Source organism: Papio anubis, chromosome 19 (assembly GCF_008728515.1).
Source record: "Papio anubis isolate 15944 chromosome 19, Panubis1.0, whole genome shotgun sequence".
Classification (NCBI taxonomy): Eukaryota; Metazoa; Chordata; class Mammalia; order Primates; family Cercopithecidae; genus Papio; species Papio anubis.
In genome coordinates, this window is record NC_044994.1 from 54,244,752 (window position 1) to 54,267,096 (window position 22,345).

The 22,345-nt window shown below is 41.8% G+C and overlaps 1 pseudogene; it reads right to left on the minus strand.

Moving 5' to 3' along the window:
• Positions 1–4,494: 4,494 nt before the first annotated feature.
• On the minus strand, positions 4,495–7,662 carry LOC110741814 (annotated as a pseudogene).
• Positions 7,663–22,345: the final 14,683 nt, after the last annotated feature.

The following is a 22,345-nucleotide window of genomic DNA, read 5'->3' on the forward strand; positions in this document are numbered from 1 at the left end:
CTGTTACCTGAGAGAGTTTATCAGCATAACAAGACAACCTTTGCTTGCAGTGCAGTTCTGCCCCTCACCTTCCCATAACTTGTCACCATCTTTCCCAGAACCCAGAAAAACTTTGTCCCAGGCTATTGTCTATTATTTGAGCCCATATATCTCCCCTAAAAACCATTTACTCTTCCTCTAAAATTGTCTACATCCCCCACTTTGCTCTCCCTTATGAAGAGGGTATTTAAGTTTCAGCCATCTGGCCCTTCTTCAGGTGTTCAAACTTTGTATGCCTTTTGTGCACTTGCATATTAATAATGTTGTATGTCTTTTCTCCTGTCAGTCTGTCTCTTGTGAGTTTATTTCAGCAAACTCAATTACTGAGCTTTTAGAAGGAAAGTTCAGCTTTCCCTATAGTGATGATAAACCCACCTCCTGCCCACGTTTCTTCTGCTGAGGCAGAGGTTTTCTCTTTGTTTTGTGTTGTTTTGTTTTGAAAATTAACTTGACTGGGAAAATCAAACTATATGGATAGAACTTATGACAACAGGATGGGTTTTGAGAGCACTAATTTTGTGGCATATTGTTTTATTCAAGTTTACTTTGCAGCTTGGTTGGCATGGATTCAACCATCCTCTGCATTACATGGAGAGAAACACCTTCCCAAAGCCTCTCATTTTAGTCTTGGACCTTTTCCTCTTCTGCTTTCTCTACTGGACACTCTCTCTACCCAACCTCTGCAAATTGGCTGAACGAAGTAGTTAAAAAGCATAAGATTTGGACATAGTTTCTGGCCAAGCACCCCAAAGCTCTGTAGGCACATCTCAGCTGGTTGCCCAGTCTGAACCTTGCACCATACTCTTGTTGGAAACCGGAATATGCCACTCCAAAATATACCTCTTTGGCATAAGGATTATTTTGAGCTAATTATTTTAAGAAACTGCAGACCCAGGAGAAGTTCTGACACAGCAAAAGTTACCCATTGTAAGGAAATTTACATCTATGAAGGAAATCTCCATTTGTGTTGACTGTTTTATTGTTGTTGTTCTTTTTGTTGTTTTTAGAAACAAGGTATTACTGTGTTGCCCAGATTGGTCACACCTCCTGGGATCAAGTCATCCTCTCATCTCCCAAGTAACTAGGACTACAAGCACATGCCAGCATGCTAGGATGGAAATCTCCATATTTAAGGTTGTCTCCCACTCTATATTAGGAAGAGAAGAATGACTCTAAATCACTAGAAACTCTAAACAGAGAAGGCAAATCTGCATAACAAACTTATTGACAAATCTGTATAACAAACTTTTTCTTATTTACCTTGTGAAATGGTTTGGATCTGTGTCCCCATAAAATCACATGTTAAATTGTAATCTCCAACATTGGAGGTGGGGTCTAGTGGGAGATGACTGGATTATAGGGGTATATTTCTCATGAATGGTTTAGCACCATTTACATGATACTGCTCCCATGATAGTGAGTGAGTGCTTATGAGATCTGGTGGTTGGAAAGTGCGTGGCACCTCTGCACCTCTCTGGCTCCTGCTCAGGCCATGTGAAATGCTTGCTTCCCCTTTGCCTCAACTCTGAATGGAAGTTTCCCGAAGCCTCCTCAGAAACTGAGCAGATGCCAGCACCATGCTTCCTGTATAGCCTGCAGAACTTTGAGCCAATTAAACCTCTTTTCTTTATAAATTACCCAGTGTCGGTTTTTTTTTTAAATATCAATATGAGAATGGCCTAATACACCATGCTTTTCTGGATACCTCCCCACAACTAGCTTTCCCCACACCCATCTTTTTTTGTTTCAGATAAGGATGGTATTTAAACCTGAACTCAAAGTAACATCTTTGAGAAGTACTTATTTCTTCCTGGGTATCTCCAATGTACACATGAGGCAGACATGTTAATAAACTTCTGCTTGTTTTTCTTTTATTCTGTCTTTTGTTACAAAGCGCCATCTCACTAAGAACTATGAAGGGGAAAGGAAACTTATTTTTCCTTCCTTAAACTCTTCTTCACCCCAGCCTCCTCATACAGTACCCAAAAGAGAAGAGGTCATCCATAGAAATGTAAAAAGAGTGACAGACATCTTCCTTCTTCTCCGGTCTCTGCCCAGCTATCACAAGAGTAGTAGGAACTAAGGGAACTAAGCATATTATAAATGTTGGGCTTTTAGAGGAGTTCATCTCTGTGGGTGCTCTGCTTGAGAGCTGCACTTCAAGCCAGAGCTTCTAGACGTCAGAGGCATTCGAGCCAGAGTGACTCCATCATGAATAGGGGCTGGGTAAAATGAGGCTGAGACCTACTGGGTTGCATTCCCAGGAGGTTAGGCATTCTAAGTCACAGGATGAGACAGAAGGTTGGTACAAGGTACAGGTCACAAAGACCTTGCTGATAAACAGTTTGCGGTAAAGAAACCAGCCAAATCCCACCAAAACCAAGATGGCAGTGAAAGTGACCTCTGGTCGTCCCACATTATATGCTAATTACAATACATTAGCATGCTAAAAGACACTATCAGCGCCTTGACAGTTTATAAATGCCATGACAAGGTCAGGAAGTTACCCTATATGGTCTAAAAAGTGAAGGAAAGAACTCTCAGTTTCAGGAGTGGCCACCCACCTCCCAACTACCCCCCCTGCTTTCCCAGAAAACTGATGAATAATCCACCCCTTGTTTAGCATACAATCAAGAAATAACCATAAATACAGACAACCAGCATCCCTCAGAGCCGCTCTGCCTATGGAGTAGCCACTCTTTATTCCTTTACTTTTTTAATAAACCTGCTTTCACTTTACTCTGTGGACTCTCCCCAGAGACTTTCTTGCATGAGATCCAAGAACCGTCTCTTGGGGTCTGGATCAGGACCCCTTCCTGATAACAAATACACCAAAGGAAATGACGGGAGGAGAGCTGAGGAACTGTGAATATAAAATAGGCCCACCAGCTCCTGCACTGCACAACGCGAGTGGGCACCCTTCACATTAGCCCCTGGGGTTAAGCAATGGGGACAAATTTGTGCTTCATTGAAAATCTATGTATTGCCTAGGTTCTAGAGGACCCCTCTCTGGGTTATCTGATTGTCTAGGACCTATTTTACGAATCTATGATTGCGTCAGACTAATGACAATGCAAAATAATTCTTGGCTATAGACGTGTAAATTCTGTCCTATCTGATAGAGATTCCATTGACTTTTCTCTCCTAATGTAAAATAATCTGGTGGGGGGGCCTTTTGCACATTAATTTCAACGTTCCTGTACTCGGGGGAGTTAGTGCTTTTTTTTTTAACTTTTCCTTTGACCTGATTGTTACACCTCACCAGTTTAAGTAAAATCTTTAGCACAAGTTCATATTTATATCTGTATGAGTGTGGCGTTTCACCCCCCAAGTATCCCAAACTTGGTACAGAGGAAGCCTGAGCGGAGAACTTACCACTCACACCTGCTCAGGGCACATTAGCATAGCAATAGAAGCTTTATTCTCAGGACCTGGACTTTTCCCTTTTTCTCCCAAAGGGCTCCTCAGATAAAACCCTATTACCCCGGGGAGGGTGCTTCAAATACACTGGCTGTTAGATAGAAGGTTTAATTCATACCTAAGTGACTGGATGGCAATCTGGGTTTGCATTCTAAATATGCTGGAGCCTGGATCATTTGCAAGTAAATAAAAATTTCACTCTCCTCTCCTTTTCTAATCGTCTTTAATGACTGGTGACAAGTAGCTACTGAGACATTTTCATAACTAAAGGGCAAGCTTTGGCTTTGAATGCTAAATAAGGTTCTTCAAAGATAAAAATCAAAGCCTTGACCCTCTGCCTAGAGTTAGTATAGGAAGCATCAACTGTACTTTTTTCCCTGCCTGCCCTCCCTCTATTAGGGCTGCTGGAAGGCACAATGATTTTTGTATATTCACCAAAATAGATTTGGTTCCAAGATAGAGCAAAGCTCAGTCAGGAATCTTAGCCTGTTGCGACTACCTGGGGGTTCCTAGATCTGTTATTTTGCTGAAACTAAGAAACTCAGGGGAGATGATACAACGGATAAGTGGACAACCAGGATCTAAAATCAGTGGCTCCAGATTCATTAGGATCTTCCCCCTACACCCTGAGCAAAGCCACCTTCCAGCACACTGGTCTTCAGAGTGAAGTGTAGGAAGAAATTGTCATTTCACTTTATTGTTATTTATTTATTTATTTATTTATTTATTTCTTGAGATAGGATCTCACTCTGTTTCTCAGGCTGCAGTGCAATGGCACCATCACAGCTCACCACAACCCAGGCCCAGGTGATCCTCCCACCTCAGCCTTCCGAGTAGCTGAGACTACAAGCGCACTTCAGCATGCCTGGATAATTTTTGCATTTTTTTGTAGCAATGGGGTTTTGCCATGTTGCCCATGTGATCTCAAACTCTTGGGCTCAAGTCATCTGCCTTCCTCAGCTTCCCAAAGTGCTGAGATTACAGTCATGAGCCACCACTCCTGGCCTTGCTTTATTTTTAAGTTACATTTATTTTTACTTTTAGTTTGTCTTTCTATAAAAAATTATTTTAGCATTCTGTACATTGGCACAAGGTAAAAGAAAATGAGGGAAACTTAAATGTGAAAGAATACTTCATAATTCAATCCTCAGTTGTATACATTTATCTTACATGTCAGCGAAAACTCACCAACTATTATAAAAACCTGGACAAATTATATCACAAAAGAAGCAAAAAAGGGAAAAAGGTTCCATAAAAACTACATCCATGTATGAAAAGCATTGTTCTCTTGGTGTCATCACATCCTTTTCTTCTGTGCACCAATGTAGAACACATGGTTTCTGTGGCTAATTGCAGTCCCATGCTTATTCTTCAGTTGTCCATTATATACTCTTCTGCCTGCTCCAGGGCTGTATTCATGTAGCCATCCAGGCAAGCCAGGACACCTCGATAATCCACTCTGAATTTAATTTTACCACAGTTGGCTGACCCATGATTTGCTTTAAGAGTCACCAGAGGTTTGCTTCTGAAGGCTCATTTTAACAATCCTCGCACCTGGGATCCAGAACCCTCACTCCAGGTGCCCTATAAGCCTGTGCTCTATAGACAATAGCAGCCAGAACCTTTACTTGTATTTTCTTTACTTTTTAGTATTTTATGTCTATTTTACAATGCAATATGACATTCTAGCAAGACTACATGATATACAGTGGTCCTTTAATATTCTTGAAGGATTGGTTTCTGACAGAGCAAGAGCATCGCCATCTTGGACAAGCACGACCATTCTAAAGTTCCACTTGATTAAAAACCGCCTAAATCCAAAGGGCATCAGCCTAATGACTAAGGTCAGCATGACCATAAACCACAAATAACATCTCCAACCAGAAACATTCCAGCCATAAGATAAACCCCTCCCCAACCAGAGACATGCCAGCCCCAAGGTAACCTCCCCGCCAGCCGGAAAGCTCTCTCCCCAGTAAATACTCTTAGACTGTAAGAGAGAGTGTTCCTGACCAAAATTGGCCAGAAGCCCCTCTCAAGTTTATTCTCCAAAATACACCTGTCTTTGACAGTTGAGCCGCTTTTTGTGTTTCTTTCCTCTTTCTTTAACTCTTACATTGGGTGCCGAAACCTGGGATGGGTGTTGGGGGTAGAGGCTTCTTGCAACCCTGGAAGCAGTGGACAGCAGCTGCTCATCCTGCTGGATCCTGAGAGTCTCTGGTCACCCACCCTGTCTTGGCTCTCACTTCAATTTTCGAGCAATTTGTATGAGGAGGACAACTAACCTGAAGGGGACTGCGAGACTCAGGCTGGGGTTACTCTCCAGCGAGCCCTCAAAACCATCAGGTCTCAGCAATCCACCTCTGACCACCCACAACAGGTATTTCACTCTCTCCCTTCCTCCTCTCTCATCCTCTCTTTTCTCTCTCTCTCACTCTTCTAGCGCTCACTCACTCACTCTCTCCCCCTCCCTCCCTCCCTCATGTGGCTCCAGTCCTAGAGGCCCTTTGCCAGTTCCAGCCAGAACATCCAACATCAGACACTAATCCATCTGACTGGTAAGATCTGCCCTCCCCTGGCTTTCTAGTGGTACCTGGGAAAAATAAGTTCTGCTGCCCTGGTCCTCAGAGGACCAATGGGGCTAAGCTAGAGAAAATCTTGGGAATGCCCGGTTCCTTCTTAGTTTGAGTGTCCTTTTTAGAAAGGGGATTCCAGGTCTCTGTCCTTTGTCTGGGGATGCCTAGAACAAAAACAGACACCCTCAGCTTCTTCTCACCAGTCCACATAGGTGCCAAACAATCCCACATTCCTACATCCTTCCCACTGGGCTGTCCCTTCACAACCCTGCAAGTTTGGCTTGGGCATTTAGTTTTTTATTGGAATATGACCTGGCCCCAATACAAATTAGATAATGTCAGCTGATGGCGCAAAAATGGCACCTTTGACTTTCAAATTCTCAGGAACCTTAACAACTTTATAACCAGGAATGGCAAATGGCAAGAGGTTTTCTATATTCAGGCTTTCTTCTACTTCTACCTTAGATCCCAACCTTCTCTGTGTCAAGCTTGCACCCCTCATGAAATCTTTCTTCTTAATGAAAACCCTCCCTGGGTCTCTCCCTCCTCCAAAACTCCTTCTGATCCTGCACATGAACCCCCTCTGTATTCTCACCCCTCTGCATCCTCTCCTCATCCATCTGAACCCTCCACCCTGGTGGCCCCTCCTGCCCCCAAGCCTTCAGCCCCAAACTCCACTCCTACTTCTCCATCTGTTACCCATTTAAAAACTGCTCAAACCACCTCTGCCATTCTCCCTTTCTGGGAAGCAGCCGGGGTTGAAGGCTTTGCTCAAGTTCATGTCCCTTTCTCCATGTCTGATTCATTGCAGATTGAAGCTATGAGTATATTCAAAGGCCTTTATGTTTTTCTCTTCATAAATCATGTTTTCTTGGGAAAGGTTTTGCCAGTCAACTCAATTACTTTTCTCCACTCTGCCTTGCCACTCTTGGTGAATGTATGAAGAACCCTAAAATGACTTCTGGTGGCCTGGAACTCCTTGGGAAAACAGAAAAGGCACCACAAATCCCATTTTGGGAAAAATCTCTGTTTTCCTCATGGAACCCCTGGAATTGGAGGTGGATAAGTACCTTCCCAAATCTGCCTTTGTCTTCCAGTTATACTTGTTTATTAGGCCCTGGAAACTGTTTTCCTAGCCCTGTTCTCAAAGGGTCTCATCCGAAGGCCAATAATCCAATTGGGAAATTAGAAAAAAACAATCTTATAACTACTGGATCTTCTTCTGGGTGTCTGTGTGGCTATATATGTGTTATGTGTGCAGTGTCTATTAAAAAGGCTCTAATTAATTGGCCTAAGAAAAATAAGTGCTTAAACCAAAGATTTTTAAGGGAAAAGTAAAAGCTGTGAAACCTTTCAGTTCACGTGACTTTAATCTTTAAAACTTACTGGTACTGTAAGATTAGAAATGTCTTAAGAGTTGCCAGCATACAGTTTTTGTTTGCATTTATTGATCAAGCAATTTCATACTTATCTCTGCCAAATACTATAAATTGTCAAAATTTGGCATAGAGGCTACAAAACTATAACTCAACCCAAACAGAATAATCTTTGCTTATGTAATTTTTAAATAAATGAAACATTAATATTGGTTTAGTAAAGATAGCTACATCTTGAACTATTTAGTGAAATACCCTAACTTCTAATCTTGTGGCCGTAGGCAGCCTAGCCCACAGACATGAAGGAAGCTTGTTTGGGGAAAGGACTGTTATCTTTAAAATAAAAAAAGAGAATTTATATGAAAAGAATCTTATATGGTAAATTCTTACCCTAAAGTAAATTAACTGGTTGTTTAAAGAGAGGGATGTTTACAAGTCAGAAAGTTGAGCTAGGTGAGACCTAGGACACATGGAGTTAAATGCTGGAATGAGTCGGACCTTACCTGCACTTCTGTCTAGGTCCTAGGCTCTACATCTAGTACATAATTAAAATCCCAAACTTACCAACAAAACTGAAGGTTGCTAAAAGTTAACAGTGTAACACGCATGTAAGACTATTGAGAAAACAGTTTGCATATACTTTTGGCAAAATATTATATAAGGAGGCATGAGAATGTGGATTTTTACCTAGATTAAAAGGTTAAAGAATTGTTCTAAGTTGAATAAAATAAAAATGAAGGTTTAAGAAAGTTTTAGAAGGTTAATTGTAAAGGAAATGCTGTGTGTAAATGTATCGGCTAAAGTTGAAGGGGTATCATCCAGTTTTCCTGTAAATTGAGCATTAAAGTAAAAGCACAACGGATTTCACTTAAAGCACCAACCTGCTCTTTAACAAAAGTTATTAAGTGTTAAAAAGGGTTCATAAACGTCTTACTTTACGGTCCAATATTAAAATTGGGTAAATGTGTCTACAAGGTTTTATTAAAATTGAGTTTAACATTAATAACCCACTAATATAAAGGTAAAATTTGGCTTATTTGGTATAAAGTCATAATAGGAAACATTGTCAAATATAAAATGGTGTTTTTTTGGGCTATATTTGTATAAATATATTATTGGTATGTGTTCCAGAGTTATAGGAGATGGAGACTCCTATAATTCTGATATATCTTAGTGTATGTTATCAGTAATAATTATACTTGTTATGTTTAAATTACTGTGTGCCACAAAAGTAACAGATATCCTTGTCAATTGTGACTTTATGGCTACCCTAAAACTTTTTGTCATCCATAAACAATTGTTGTCAAGTTTTGGTCCTCTTTAAAAGGTCGTTTTATAATCAGCTATAAAGCTCTTACAAGTGCTCTTGGATGCAGATTTCTGTTAACTTTGGAAATTGTGACATCGGAATAGAGAAGAATGTTCAGGAGTCTTGAAGAGCTAAAATGTTCATTAATATCAAGCAGGACAGGAATTAACTGCATGAAGTGAACTAACAGGAGACTGGAGTGATCTTTTTGACATTTAGCTTAAAATATAGCTAATCATTTGTTTTGCTTTTCAAAGCCAAAGAAACTTTTCTTTTGAGCTATTGATAGCTTTTAACAATTTAGTATACTCCCATGAACAAAATTTGGAGCATACTTGTTTCTCTCTACCTGATTTTCTCTGGAAATTGGAAACTGTGAGTATTCTTAAGTTATGGCAACATAGTTATTTGCATAAGTACAATAAGAATCTGTTTTCTTTTGTAACAGGCCACAATTGGAAAAACTGGTTATTTTTACCAAGGCTTTGACTGGAATGGTGTGCTTTCCTTTAAGGAACCAAACTTGCCTTATGAAGCCAATAAAGCCCCTGGAAAATGGCCTCATATTCTGTGTACACAGTCCCTGTACAGCATTTCTGATCTGTGGTAAGTAAACAATGTCACTTTCTGAACAGGCCAGGAACCCCAAGTTATCTTGGAACCTCAAGAGGAGAGAAATTCACCCAACTCATAGGTATTTGATGGTACAAATCCATGCCTGAGCTTGGCTTTAAAAAGGTCTTATCTCAGATTCCTTCTACAGAACAAAGTTCCATCAAAGCCAATTTAAAAGGCCTATGTAACAAATAATTATTCTTGCTGTACTGTATGCAAATAATTAAACCAAGTATAATAAAGCAAACCAGTCCTATCATGATTTGTCTTTTAATTAAAATGGGAAACTGGAGAGAGAAAATTATGTCTCAAAAACTATAGCACAAGTGTTGTTAAATTCTAGTGTTGCCTAATGTTTTTCAATGTTTATTATTTTCTACAGTTTAAATTAAATTCTATTTTCTTCTGGCTACAAGTTTCCAAAATAAGCTGTGCTTTCCTAAAGCCCTATGAACTGAAAACTAACTGTTTCAGCAGGCGCTGCCTCTAAGCCCCCTGACCATCACAGGAGGAAATCTCTTCACTGCTGGTGTTGACAACTAATAACTGAGAGTGCCCGGAATCCTTCACCCCCACGTCTAGTGAGTCCATGGCACTGAGGGTAATTGAGATGGTATCTGTTATAGGAATCAACTCCTGGATACATTGCACTCAAGTGAAAGCCTGGAAAGCTGAGGAAGTAACCTCTGACACCCCAAATGAACATTCTAAATATCAATGTAAAGAAAAAGGAAATCTTAAGCTGAAAATCATAAAAAATAAGTAATTAAGTGAGTAACTCATCTTACTCAGTTTCACCCCTACTTTTGTCATTGCTACCTCTCCTTTTAAGCCAAATATTAAAACTTCTAATGGAAATTATTTACTACACCACCCTTGTGGAAATTGCTTTACTCAGTCTACTATTTGCAGTAGGACTATATACTCTAGCACCCTAAGGGTAGAATATCAGACAGAGAATCTCAGTTACTGTAGCATTTTGCTTAATTATTATCCTCATCGCAGGAATAATGGTTATAACAGAAAATAACACATGGGCCTTTCCAATCATGTGCCTATGCCTCTTATTGGACGAGGAATGTTGTTTCTATATCAACCAATCAGGCCTAGTAAGAGATGCTGCTGAAAAACTTAAAGAAAGGGCTAAAAATATAAGGGAATACCAAAACAACCAAATAGAATCTTGGTTTGGGAACAAAATCATAGCATGGGTCATCCCATTCCTGGGCCCTCTCCTAATAATGTGCCTGGGACTAATGTTCTTACCCTGCCTAATTAACCTTTTTCAAAGATTTTTAACTGACAGGATCATGGTCATTTCACAGACAACTACCCAAAAACATCTACAGATGGCATTACTTCCCTGCAGGCAATCTGAGACCAGAAAACTCTCTATCCCCTTGTCAGCAGGAAGTAGCCAGAAAGAACATGCCACTCCTCATCCTTTCTATAACTATAGGGTCTGAATTGACAGAGCAGGGGCATTGCCATCTTGGACAAGCACCGCCATTCTAAAATTCCCCTTGATAAAAAACCGCCTAAATCCAAAGGGCATCAGCCTAATGGCTAAAGTCCGCATGACCATAAACCACAAACAACGCCTCTGACCAGAAACATTCCAACCATAAGGTAAACCCCTCCCTGACAAGAGACATGCCAGCCCCAAGATAACCTCCCCTCCAGCCAGAGACATTCCAACCCCTCCGTAAACTTCTCCCACACACAGAAACATTCCAAGCTTCTGATAAGCTGTCTCACCAATAAATACTCAGTCTGTAAGAGAGAGTACTCCTGACCAAAATCAGCCAGAAGCCCCTCTCAGGTTTATTCTCCAAAATAAACCCATCTTTGACTGTTGAGTTTTGTGTTTCTTTCCTCTTTCTTTAACTGTTACAATTTCAAGTCCCCAGCATATGTCAAAATCTGTGCACACTCAAGTCCAGCAGTCAGCCCTCCAGACTGGAACTCCTCCTACATGAAGAGCCAGACCTCTATATACATGCATTTTGCATCTTTCAAATAATGTATTTTCAATCAGCATTTGGTTTTAAAAATATGTGACTATAAGTGGACCCACACAGTCCAAGGACTAAGATATGACTTTTTCTTATCTTGTTCAAATATCTAAGGGGTGTGGGGAGTCATGCCCCACAAACCACAAATTCTCATCAGGTGAGTTTTATTTAACCCTATATATTGTGACTTACTTTCCAATCTGACTGGCATAACATTACATGACGAGGAAGAAAACCAAAATATTTTACCCCCAAACATGTTTCTTTGCCATATTTTGAAATGGCCCTGCAAAGCTGTCCTTTGTGGGGAAAAATGCATCTGTAAAGAATCTCTATTAATATAGCTAGATCTTTTTCTTCCAGGCCCTCCCAATACTGTAGAGATTAACTGAGAGTCTAGTACCTTTCAAAGGTCTGAATAAGAAACATTTGTCATCTATTGTCTCTAAGGACAGCCACTATGAGACTTCAAAAGAACTTTGGTCTCCACAATCTGAACATTTCCTTTCTATTGATCCTAGATCTTTAGACAAGCTCAACTAATTGTCAACTAGAAAAAAGTTTAAATTTACCTATAGCTTAGAAACACTACACCCCACCCCCACTCTGCATTATGCCTTTCTGGACAGCAATGTATTTCTCAAATGTATTTCATTGATGTTTCATGACCCCCTAAAATGCATGAAACCAAGCTGCATCCCAACCACCAGGGGCACATGTTACCAGGACCTTCTGAGGTCTTTGTTATTGGCCATAGTCACTCACATTTGGCTCAGAATAAATCTTTTCAAATATTTTACAGAGTTTGACTCTTTTCATCCATTTGTGTGTTTGTATGTGTGTATGTGTGTATGGAGGAAGAGAGATACACACTATATATATGCATATGTGTGTGTATATAATTTATAAACTTATAAATACATACATCAGGGTTGTATGATCAAAAGTTTATAAACATGACCAATCAAAATAGTTTATAGTCCTCTTCGTTCGTGATAATGAACTTTATTTAAGCCCTGAGTACCATAAAAGTGAGGATGGTAAGGAAATTCTTCTACCATTTTGTTTCCTCAGAAAATATAAAGGACTACTAAGGTAAGAATCACCTTTGCTCTTACACAATGATTTAGGGGCAATAAATAATGGTGATGGTCAATTAGAAAGACTTAGAAAGCTTAGAACAAGCAAGGGCTGGTTCTGAGATGATCAGAGATGTCTGGCTCATGAATTGAGTTATTTGTTGTTACAGACTGAATTGTATCTCCTCACAAATTCATACGTTGAAGTCCTAACCTCTAATGTGATTATATTTGAAGATAGGGCCTTTAAGGAGATTAAATGAGATCATTAGCGTGAAGCCCTAATCCAATAGGACTGGGGTCCTCAGAAAAAGAGGAAGAAACCCCAGATCTCTCTCTCTCTTTCTTTCTCTCTCTCTCTCTCTGTTTCTCTCCCTCCCCCCCTCCCCCCACACACTCAGACAAAAGGCCATGTGAGGAGGCAGCCGTCTACAATCCTCAGCAGAAACCACCCTATGGATACCTTGATCTTGAACTTCTGACCTCCAGAACTGTAAGAAAATTAACTTTTGTTGTTTAAGCCTCCCATTCTGTGGCATTTTGTTATGGCTGCCCTACCAAATAAATAAAAATTTGCTGTTACAGTGGAAGAGAGTGGGGTCTCTAAGAGAACACTGAGGATTGTTAATTCTTTATAAGGAGCCAGTGAAATTTTTCTGCCTTCAAGGAAAATGTTTGAAAATTCACTTCATCCTCTCCCCTTCCAGCCCACAGTGCAGGGCATTCATGACCTTTCTTTCAGTAATTATAGGATCGCTCTTTATGGAAGGAAAAATACCTTTTCCTCTACTCATCTTAGGTTCATTGGCTGGGCCCTTGTAACAAAAGACAGACGAACAAGAGACAAGCATACAAATTAACCTTCATAACACAGGAGCCTTTATAAGGAAATGAAGCCCTAAAGAATCAGCTAAACCTAAGTACTTTTTCACAGTAGGTTTGATGAAGAATGGATAGTCATGGAGAAATAGAATAGGGCAAGGAGTATAAGCTAACGGTAATAAACTGGGGGAACTTAGCAAGACCTGTTTGCTCTGATTCTTCTGTGTCTCCTTGTCTTTGGAGACAGGATGTTCCTTTTCCCTGGGCATAGGGAAAGCACCACTCACAGGAGTGTCTTATAATCTGTTTTACTCCAGTCTTCCTGCATCTGCCATGTTCTCAAATTACATGAGTTTAAAATATTCAATATGTGGGCTGGGTGCAATGACTCATGCCTGTGATGCCAACACTTTGGGAGGCTGAAGTGGGAGGACTGCTTGAGCCCAGGAGTTTGAGACCACCTGGGAGACATAGCAAGGCACCATTTCTACAAAATAAATAAATAAATAAATAAATAAATAAATAAATAAATAAATTTGAAGCTAGCCAGGTTTGCTGGTGCACACTTGTAGTCCTAGCTACTTGGGAGGCTGAGGTGGGAGGATTATCTAAGCCCTGGAGATTGAGGCTGCAGTGAGCTGTGATTGTGCTCCGCATCCTAAGTGACCGAGTTAGACCTGTCTCAACAACAACAAAATAATTAATATGCTAAGGTGCCATATTTGGGGGTGGCATGTTTTGAGTTTCATCAGTTCCAATCTGAAAAATTTCTAATCTTAAATTGAAAAGTAGGAGTCCTAAAAGTCAAAAGAAGAATAATCTTTTTAAATCCCAGGAAGATTTAAAGGAATGATAAGTGCACAATGCATATTTATTTAGAAATATCTGATCTGACTAACCCTTAGCCTCCCAACTTCCATCTCTCATTTGGAGCTAATCCAAAGAGCTTGCCTTTTTCTGACCTATATCTCCTCAGGTCTTCCTCCTTAGAGTTTCCCATGGCTTCAACATTCCTGTTCACTCTTGGCATTTAGATTCCTCTCTTGTTCAGCATTCTTTATTGGCTCAAAACTTTACCCTGGCTCTTGATATCATCTCCAACTATCTTGCCTCAATATCCTTTTGCAGGCTTTTATCCTGTGGCTCTGACGTCATCCTACACCGCGATCAAACAGATTGATTTTATTCCTGTCTCTATGTCTTTACTCACACTATTACTCACCCTTACCCTCTTCCTTCAGTCCTGTTTCCTGCCCTTTCCCTGCCAGTGTCCATTCTGAGAGCATTCCTCAACAACTTCCTGCAAGCTATTCTTCCTGTGCTTCCTATGGACCCAACCTGCAACACCTTGTATGTAAGTTTCACTGATGTTATGGCAAAGTGACCACCATTGGGCCTTTCTGTGGACCTTGAGGTTCCACACAGAATTATTGCAAACTGGAGAGGAAGTATCCATAAGTGGCTCAGAGAAGCATGCTTAGACAAACTACTCTATTGCCCTGAGCTGGGACAAGGACTGGGCTTCTGGGCAACTAGAATTGTGAGGAGGTTGGGGTAGGAGCAAGGGGACGGTCTTTAGACATAATCGGTCTGTCTCTGAACCTCTCCTCACTTTCAAGGATGGTTTGATGTCCATTTTAACAGCACTCAGAACACTAATCTGAGTTCCCTCTCTTTTGTAGCCCTTCTTGAGCCTGACGGTCATAATGTCTCATCTTTTGTATTAAAATTTTCTTTACTCTCCAAAGAAATTTTGTTATTATCAGCATAAAATATGAGGCTGCAGGCAATAGTTTTGGTACTTGCAGTTTGGGAGAGATGGTGATATGAGCAGCTGAAATCTAGAACGAGAACCAGATGCTCACCCAGGCCCCTCTTGGAAGGATCATACCCTAGTTCCATGACCACACTGTGCCTCAGTCTTCTTATCCTTTAGATGGGCATATTCACTCCCTGACTGGAAGAAATTTTATAGATTTGGGTTTACAAAGCCAATAACAAAAGGGCTGTTAATTTTCCCCTGCCTATTCTGTTGTCCAAGTGCATGTCAATGTTTGCATATGGCGTTCAGTCTCAGGAGTCTGGCTTTTCACAGACAAGGTTAACTGGACTAAAAATATTACCTTGCAGGACCTATGAGTTTTACGTTAAATGTTGAGCTTCTCACATAGAAGCTGATAAAGTGATGTTGAAAAGTTGTGGAAGATATTCTCAAGAACTTCCATTCCCAGTTTGCAAGGGACAAGAAAGAGAGGGCTTCTACCTAGCATGTTCTGTCTCCCTTCTGCCTTCTCTCTGGACATGTTATAAAACAGCCTTTGCTGAAGCCAGGCTACCACATAATACTGCTACTGCAATTGCCATGACTTTAATTACTATTGCCTATTATTCAAAAACACTAATTGAGTCACGGTCCCATTGCAAATGTGACTTAACTTGCTGTTTTACTGCTTGCTCAGGCACTGCAAATAAAAAAATAATGGCAGTTATAATTAACTCAGAATCAGCTATATAACCTGTCCCTCAGCCCGTGACGGGTAAAAGTTCAATTAAAAAGTAAAGTTATTAACAGAGTAAGATTTGGTCACACATCTGTCATACAGAGTGTGACAGGGCACAAATATTATCCAAGCAACCAGAGAGGGAATTACTGAAGACCTGCAGTAACTTTATTTTTGGCCCTTCAAAGGTAAAGAAATAGCTCCATATATAATTCAATTAAAATTATATATAAAGTCATATGATTTGCCACTTGCTTAAAAAGTCTAGTAGAAGTGTTTCTTGTAGAATCACAAAGGGTATAATAGTAGTAAACTACAAAGCTAAAATTAAAAAGAAAATCATGAAGCGATGTTAAGAGGAATGAGAACCTTACCAAGGTGTCTGCAAACCTCCCAAAAAGTTAATTATTGGAAACCAAAAAAGATAACTAACATAAAATGCGACTTCACACCTGATAGGATGGTTGTCATCAAAAAGATGGACAATGACAAGTGTTGGCAAGGACGTGGAGAAATTCGAACCCCTGTATACCATTAGTGAGAATGTCAAATCGCACAGCAACTTTGAAAAATAGGTTGGTGGTTCCTCAAAACATTAAACATAGATGTATGACCCAGCATTTCCACTACTGCGTTTAGACCCAGAAAACTGAAACTTCATGTCTGCACAAAATCTTGCATACCAATGTTCATAGCAGCATTATTCATAATAGCCAAATAAAAGTGAAAACAACTCAATTGTCTGATGATTGATGAATGGATAAACGAAATGTGGTATATCCATATAATGGAATATTCATTAGCCATAAAAAGGAATATAATTGTGATGTAAGCCATAATGTGAAGGAACCTGGAAGACATTATGCTAGCCAAAACAAGCCAGACACCAACAAACATGATTCCATTTAGATGAAAAGTCCAGAATAGGCAAATATTCAGAGATAGAAAGTAGATTAGTGGTGGTAGGGACTAGGAAATGAGGGGAATGAGGAGTTACTGCTGATGGCTACAGCAACCTTTTTGTCACCAGGGACCAGTTTTTTCCACAACCTTTTTGACACCAGGGACCCATTTCATGGAAGACAGTTTCTCCAAGGGACAGAGGTGAGGGACGGGGAGGAGATGGTTTGGGGATGAAACTGTTCCACCTCAGACCATCAGGCATTTGTTAGATTATCATAAGGAGTGTACGACCGAGATTCCTCGCATGCATAGTTCAAATAGGGTTGAGCCCCCATGAGAATGTAATGCTGCTGCTGATGTGACAGGAGGCAGAGCTCAGGAGGTAATACTTGCTTGTCACCACTCAACTCCTGCTGTGTGGCCCAGTTCCTAACAGGCCATAAACTGGTACCAGTCCACAGCCCATGGGTTGGGAACACCTGAGTTACAGGGTTTCTTTTTGAGGAGACAAAAATGTTCTTAAATTAGATAGTGGTGATGATTGCACAATTTTGTCAATATACTAAAAACTATTGAATTGTTCACTTTGAAAGAGTGAATTGCATGATGCATGAATTATAACTCAACTTTGAAAGGCTTCTCAAAATAAATTAAATAAATAAGACATTTGAACTACTTGGATTGCTACATACATGAAGCAGCTGAGGCCCATGAGTAGTCAGCAAACTACTCATTGTAATTATTTGTAATTATATTGTAATTATTTGGCCTGTTCATGTGACAATCCGATGGCCCCTTGCCGCAACTTCTGTCTGCAGTATAGACAGCTATCACCTTCAGGAAGCTAGCAAAGCAAATAACTGGGGGAATAAAAATACAACTCAGAGTGAAAACTGAATAATCAATATGGACATGATCCTCAATGTATTTGCCTGGATGTATCTATCACAGTGGGGTTGCAAGCTTTCACCTATACACAGAGAATACAGAATTTTTTGTTTTTTTGTTTTTTTTTTTGAGACGGAGTCTTGCTCTGTCACCCAGGCTGGAGTGCAGTGGCCGGATCTCAGCTCACTGCAAGCTCCTCCTCTCGGGTTCACGCCATTCTCCTGCCTCAGCCTCCCGAGTAGCTGGGACTACAGGCACCCGCCACTTCGCCCGGCTAGTTTTTTGGAATACAGAATTTTTTATTTTGTTTATGAGTAATCATAAGAAATCTCCTTCCCATGATTCTTATACTTTAAAACATTTTAACCAAATGACCAAACCAGTTTAAAACTAAATCTGACCAGGCACAGTGGCTCGTGCCTATAATCCCAGCACGTTGGGAGACTGAGGCAGGAGGATTGTGTAAGACCAGGAGTTCAAGACCAGACTGGGCAACATAGTGAGACCTCATCTCTATAAAAATAAATAATAAATAAATCAAAAGAAATCCACTCTGATGATGCACGCAATGTTTTAGGAAGTGTCAGTACCTCTTAGCTAAAAGTCCTCCGGCTCTCCTATAGCTTCAATCTACCCCAGCTTCTCTCCTGTGGACACTGCCTAGATGTCTGGGGGTGTGAGTGGCTGCTTGCTTCGCTGGCATTCACGGCTGAATTCTATAACTAGTGTAAACTATTATCTGGTCTTTCTTGGTTTGGACACTGCTTGGGTGACATACTGGCTTACCCCGATACCCCCCAAATTAACTCAGTCCTCACTACTTTAGACCCCTCAGTCCTGGCCCATCCTCCACTCAGCCTGCCATCCTGGTGGTCCTCTGCCCCCAAAGACCTCCACCAATTCCAGTCTCAGCCCTGAAATCCCTTCCACCCCACCACGGCAGGCCCGGGGAAAGCCCCATGGCTCTCAGCTCAGCATCCATGCAACATGGGATGTGAAGGCAGCCCAGGATCATTCCACCCAGGGCCTCTCTCTGTAGTGAGAGTACATTTGGCACGGCTGCCTCCCAGGTTGAGCTGTGCAGGTCTGAGAACTGATCCAGAGAGATTTTCAATATCCTAAGGAGCATCTTGGTTTAGAAGAGCCCCTCCTCTGCCCGTGGCTTTTTCCTTCCCCTCTACTTGAGCCAAAGACAAATAAGGCCCAAATCTGGGCACACACAACCCATTCTGGTCTACCTCCTTCTCCAAGCCTGTTCACAATCCCCTTGGGCCAGAAGAGTCGAGTTTCTCCCCTTCTATCACCTGGAGACACATCTCAAGCTTTCACCTGATACTACATCTACTCTCCCCAGCAGGAGAACTGTGTGAGCTGGGTTAGTCAGGATTGGCCTTGCTATGTTAAGGTGTAGGGGGTGGGAGATTAATTGGAAAAAGAATCTTAATTATCTTTCTCACATCAGAATCTAAATGCTCTCTTGTCTTTCTCTGCATTCACACTGTAATTCACCAGATCCCAAAGTCCTGCACATCCCTTTTTCCAAGGCAAATTGATCTGGGGCCAGCTAGGTAAAAGGCGTGGCTCTTAGAAAGATAAAAGAAATGTGTGTTGGCCGGGTGCGGTGGCTCAAGCCTGTAATCCCAGCACTTTGGGAGGCCGAGGTGGGCGGATCACAAGGTCAGGAGATCGAGACCATCCTGGCTAACATGGTGAAACCCCGTCTCTACTAAAATACAAAAAAAATTAGCCGGGTGTGGTGGCGGGCGCCTGTAGTCCCAGCTACTTGGGAGGCTGAGGCAGGAGAATGGGGTGAACCTGGGAGGCGGAGTTTGCAGTGAGCCAAGATCGCGCCACTGCACTCTAGCCTGGGTGACAGAGCGAGACTCCGTCTCAAAAAAAAAAAGAAAAAAGAAAAAAAAGAAGAAATGTGTGTTAATACTTATCAAAACATTATCCTTTACCTCGTTAAAAGAAAAAACTTCTGACAAATTAAATTTAACAGAGTTTATTTGCGCAAAGAATGATTCGAGAATCAGGCAGTCTTCAGGACCCTTAGAGGCTCCTACAGCTGCTGTCCTTACGCTGGGGCATCTACAGACAGAAAGTGGAAATGGGATACAGAATCCACTCATTGGTTACAGCTCCAGGTTTGCCTTATCTGGGCATGATCTGTCTGATCAGTTGGCAGCCTGTGATTGGCTGAGACTCAGCTAGATGTTACAAAAATACACTCCTAAGTTAGGCTTTCAGTTTGCTTATGTACTAAGTTAGGTCACAGTTCATTATATAGGGACTCACAGTACGAGGGCAACCTCAGGCCAAATTTAGTTTAATTTAAATGATATACATATGCATTATTTGATGGTGGTATTTAGCAGTTAAGAATAATTAAAAACTCTGGCTAGTTTTGAGTACTCAAGTGTAAACCATAATGTATCATTTTTCTAGATTAAAAAGTGCATTTTGGCCAGGTGCAGTGGCTCACTCCTGTAATCCCAGCACTTTGGGAGGCCAAAGAGGGTGGATCACCTGAGGTCAGGAGTTCAAGACCAGCCTGGCCAACATGGTGAAACCCCATCTCTATTAAAAATACAAAAATTAGCTGGGCTTGGTGATGGACGCCTATAATCCCAGATACTTGGGAGACTAAGGCATGAAAATCGCTTGAACATGGAAAATGGAGGTTGCAGCGAGCTGAGATCACACCACTGTATTCCAGACTGGGCAACAAGAGCAAAACTCCATCTCAAAAAAAAACAAAAAACAAAAAACAAAAACAAAAACAAAAAAACCCGTGCATTTTATTTTGCTAACATCAGATGCTCTTGCATTGTGATGAAATATAGATGCATATAAATGAGAGATATTTAATGGAAGAGTCCATGAGAGAGCTCAGGAACCAGACAGCCTGGATTCGAACAATCCTGACTCTGCCAGTTCCCCTGGGTGAGTTACGTATTCTCGGTCTTACTTTCCTTGTCTGTAAAATGGGAGAGAGAGTTTATAGGGTGCTTGCGACAAATAGGCAACATAATACATATAAAATATTTGGAAGAGTGCCCTGCACATAGTAAAAACACGATAGTGTTCTCTGTTCATGTGTAATTACTAATAATGTAATTATAATATAAATCTGACTCTCATACAGTTCTCAGTAAATATGGACTAGGTGCTGTGCTAAGGATTAAAAATTCAATATTGAGACAGGCACAGTCCCTGCCCTTATGTACTTATCAAAGGTGAAGATAAAGACCCTCTCTGGCTCACTGTACATAGACAAGATCAAGGTGCTCTCTCTTAGGGAATTCCTCAGTTACCCAAGACCGTCTGGCTTCCCAGATGCTATTCAGGCCACCAGGTCTGAATATCACCTAAGTTGGCATGTGTTTCCTTTGCCAACCCTGTTTATTTATTTTTGAGATAGAGTCTTGCTCTGTTGCCCGGCTAGAACGCAGTAGTATGATCATTGTTCACTACAGCATCGACCTCCTGGACTGAAGTGATTCTCCTGCCTCAGCCTCCTAAGTAGCTGGGACTGCAGGAGCAGTCCACCATGTCCAGCTAATATTTTATGTTTTGTAGAGATAGGTCTCACTGTGTTACCTGGGCTGGTCTTGAACTCCTGAGCTCAAGCAACCCTATCCTCCTCAGTCTTCCAAAGTGCATGTATCCCACCTGAGGCAGCCGTGCCAAATGTACTCTCACTACAGAGAGAGGCCCTGGGTGGAATGATCCTGGGCTGCCTTCACATCCTACATTGCATGGATGCTGAGCTGAGAGCCATGGGGCTTTCCCTGGGTCTGCCATAGTGGGGTGGAAGGGATTTCAGGGCTGAGGCTGGAATTGGTGGATGTCTTTGGGAGAAGAGGACCACCAGGATGGCAGGCTGAGTGGAGGATGGGCCAGGGCTGAGGGGTCCAAAGTAGATTACAGGCATGTAGCCACCATGCCTGGCCTGCCAACCCTATCCTCCTCAGCCTCCCGAAGTGCTGGGATTACAGGCACGAGCCACCACGCCTGGCCTGCCAACCCTATCCTCCTCAGCCTCCCGAGTGCTTGGGATTACAGGCCGCAGGCCACCAGCCCTGGCCTGCCAGCCTTATCCCCCTCAGCCTCCCGGGGGCTGGGATTACAGGCCACGAGCCACCACGCCTGGCCTGCCAACCTTATCCTCCTCAGCCTCCCGAAGTGCTGGGATTACAGGCTCGAGCCACCATGCCTGGCCTGCCAACCTTATCCTCCTCAGCCTCCCGAAGTGCTGGGTTTTGCAAGCCTTGCCCTGAGGCTACCCACCTTCTCAGCCTGCCAGCCTATCCTCCTCAGCCTCCCGAAGTGCTGGGATTACAGGCACGAGCCACTACGCCTGGCCTGCCAACCTTATCCTCCTCAGCCTCCCGAAGTGCTGGGATTACAGGCACGAGCCACCACGCCTGGCCTGCCAACCCTATCCTCCTCAGTCTCCCAAAGTGCTGGGATTACAGGCCCGAGCCACCACGCCTGGCCTGCCAACCCTATTTAATTAATCGGCATTCCAGCTATTCACAACTGTTCATACATCCAGTCTTTGGTTCTGTTGGGGCTCAAAGAAAACATTACCCCAAAGTATGGTGAGTTGGCATGCTGAGTACTTTGAACTAAAGGAGATTGGAAGGTCTCAGATGTGGCGTCAGAAGCAGTCTGTCCTCTGACCTTCTACTGTCCTCTTTCTCCACCCGAAGCAAATCATACACAATTTCTCTTCTCCAAGGTGGGTCATCAAATTAGGACCCCTCTCCCCCAAAGCAAGCCATCAAGCCTGAAAA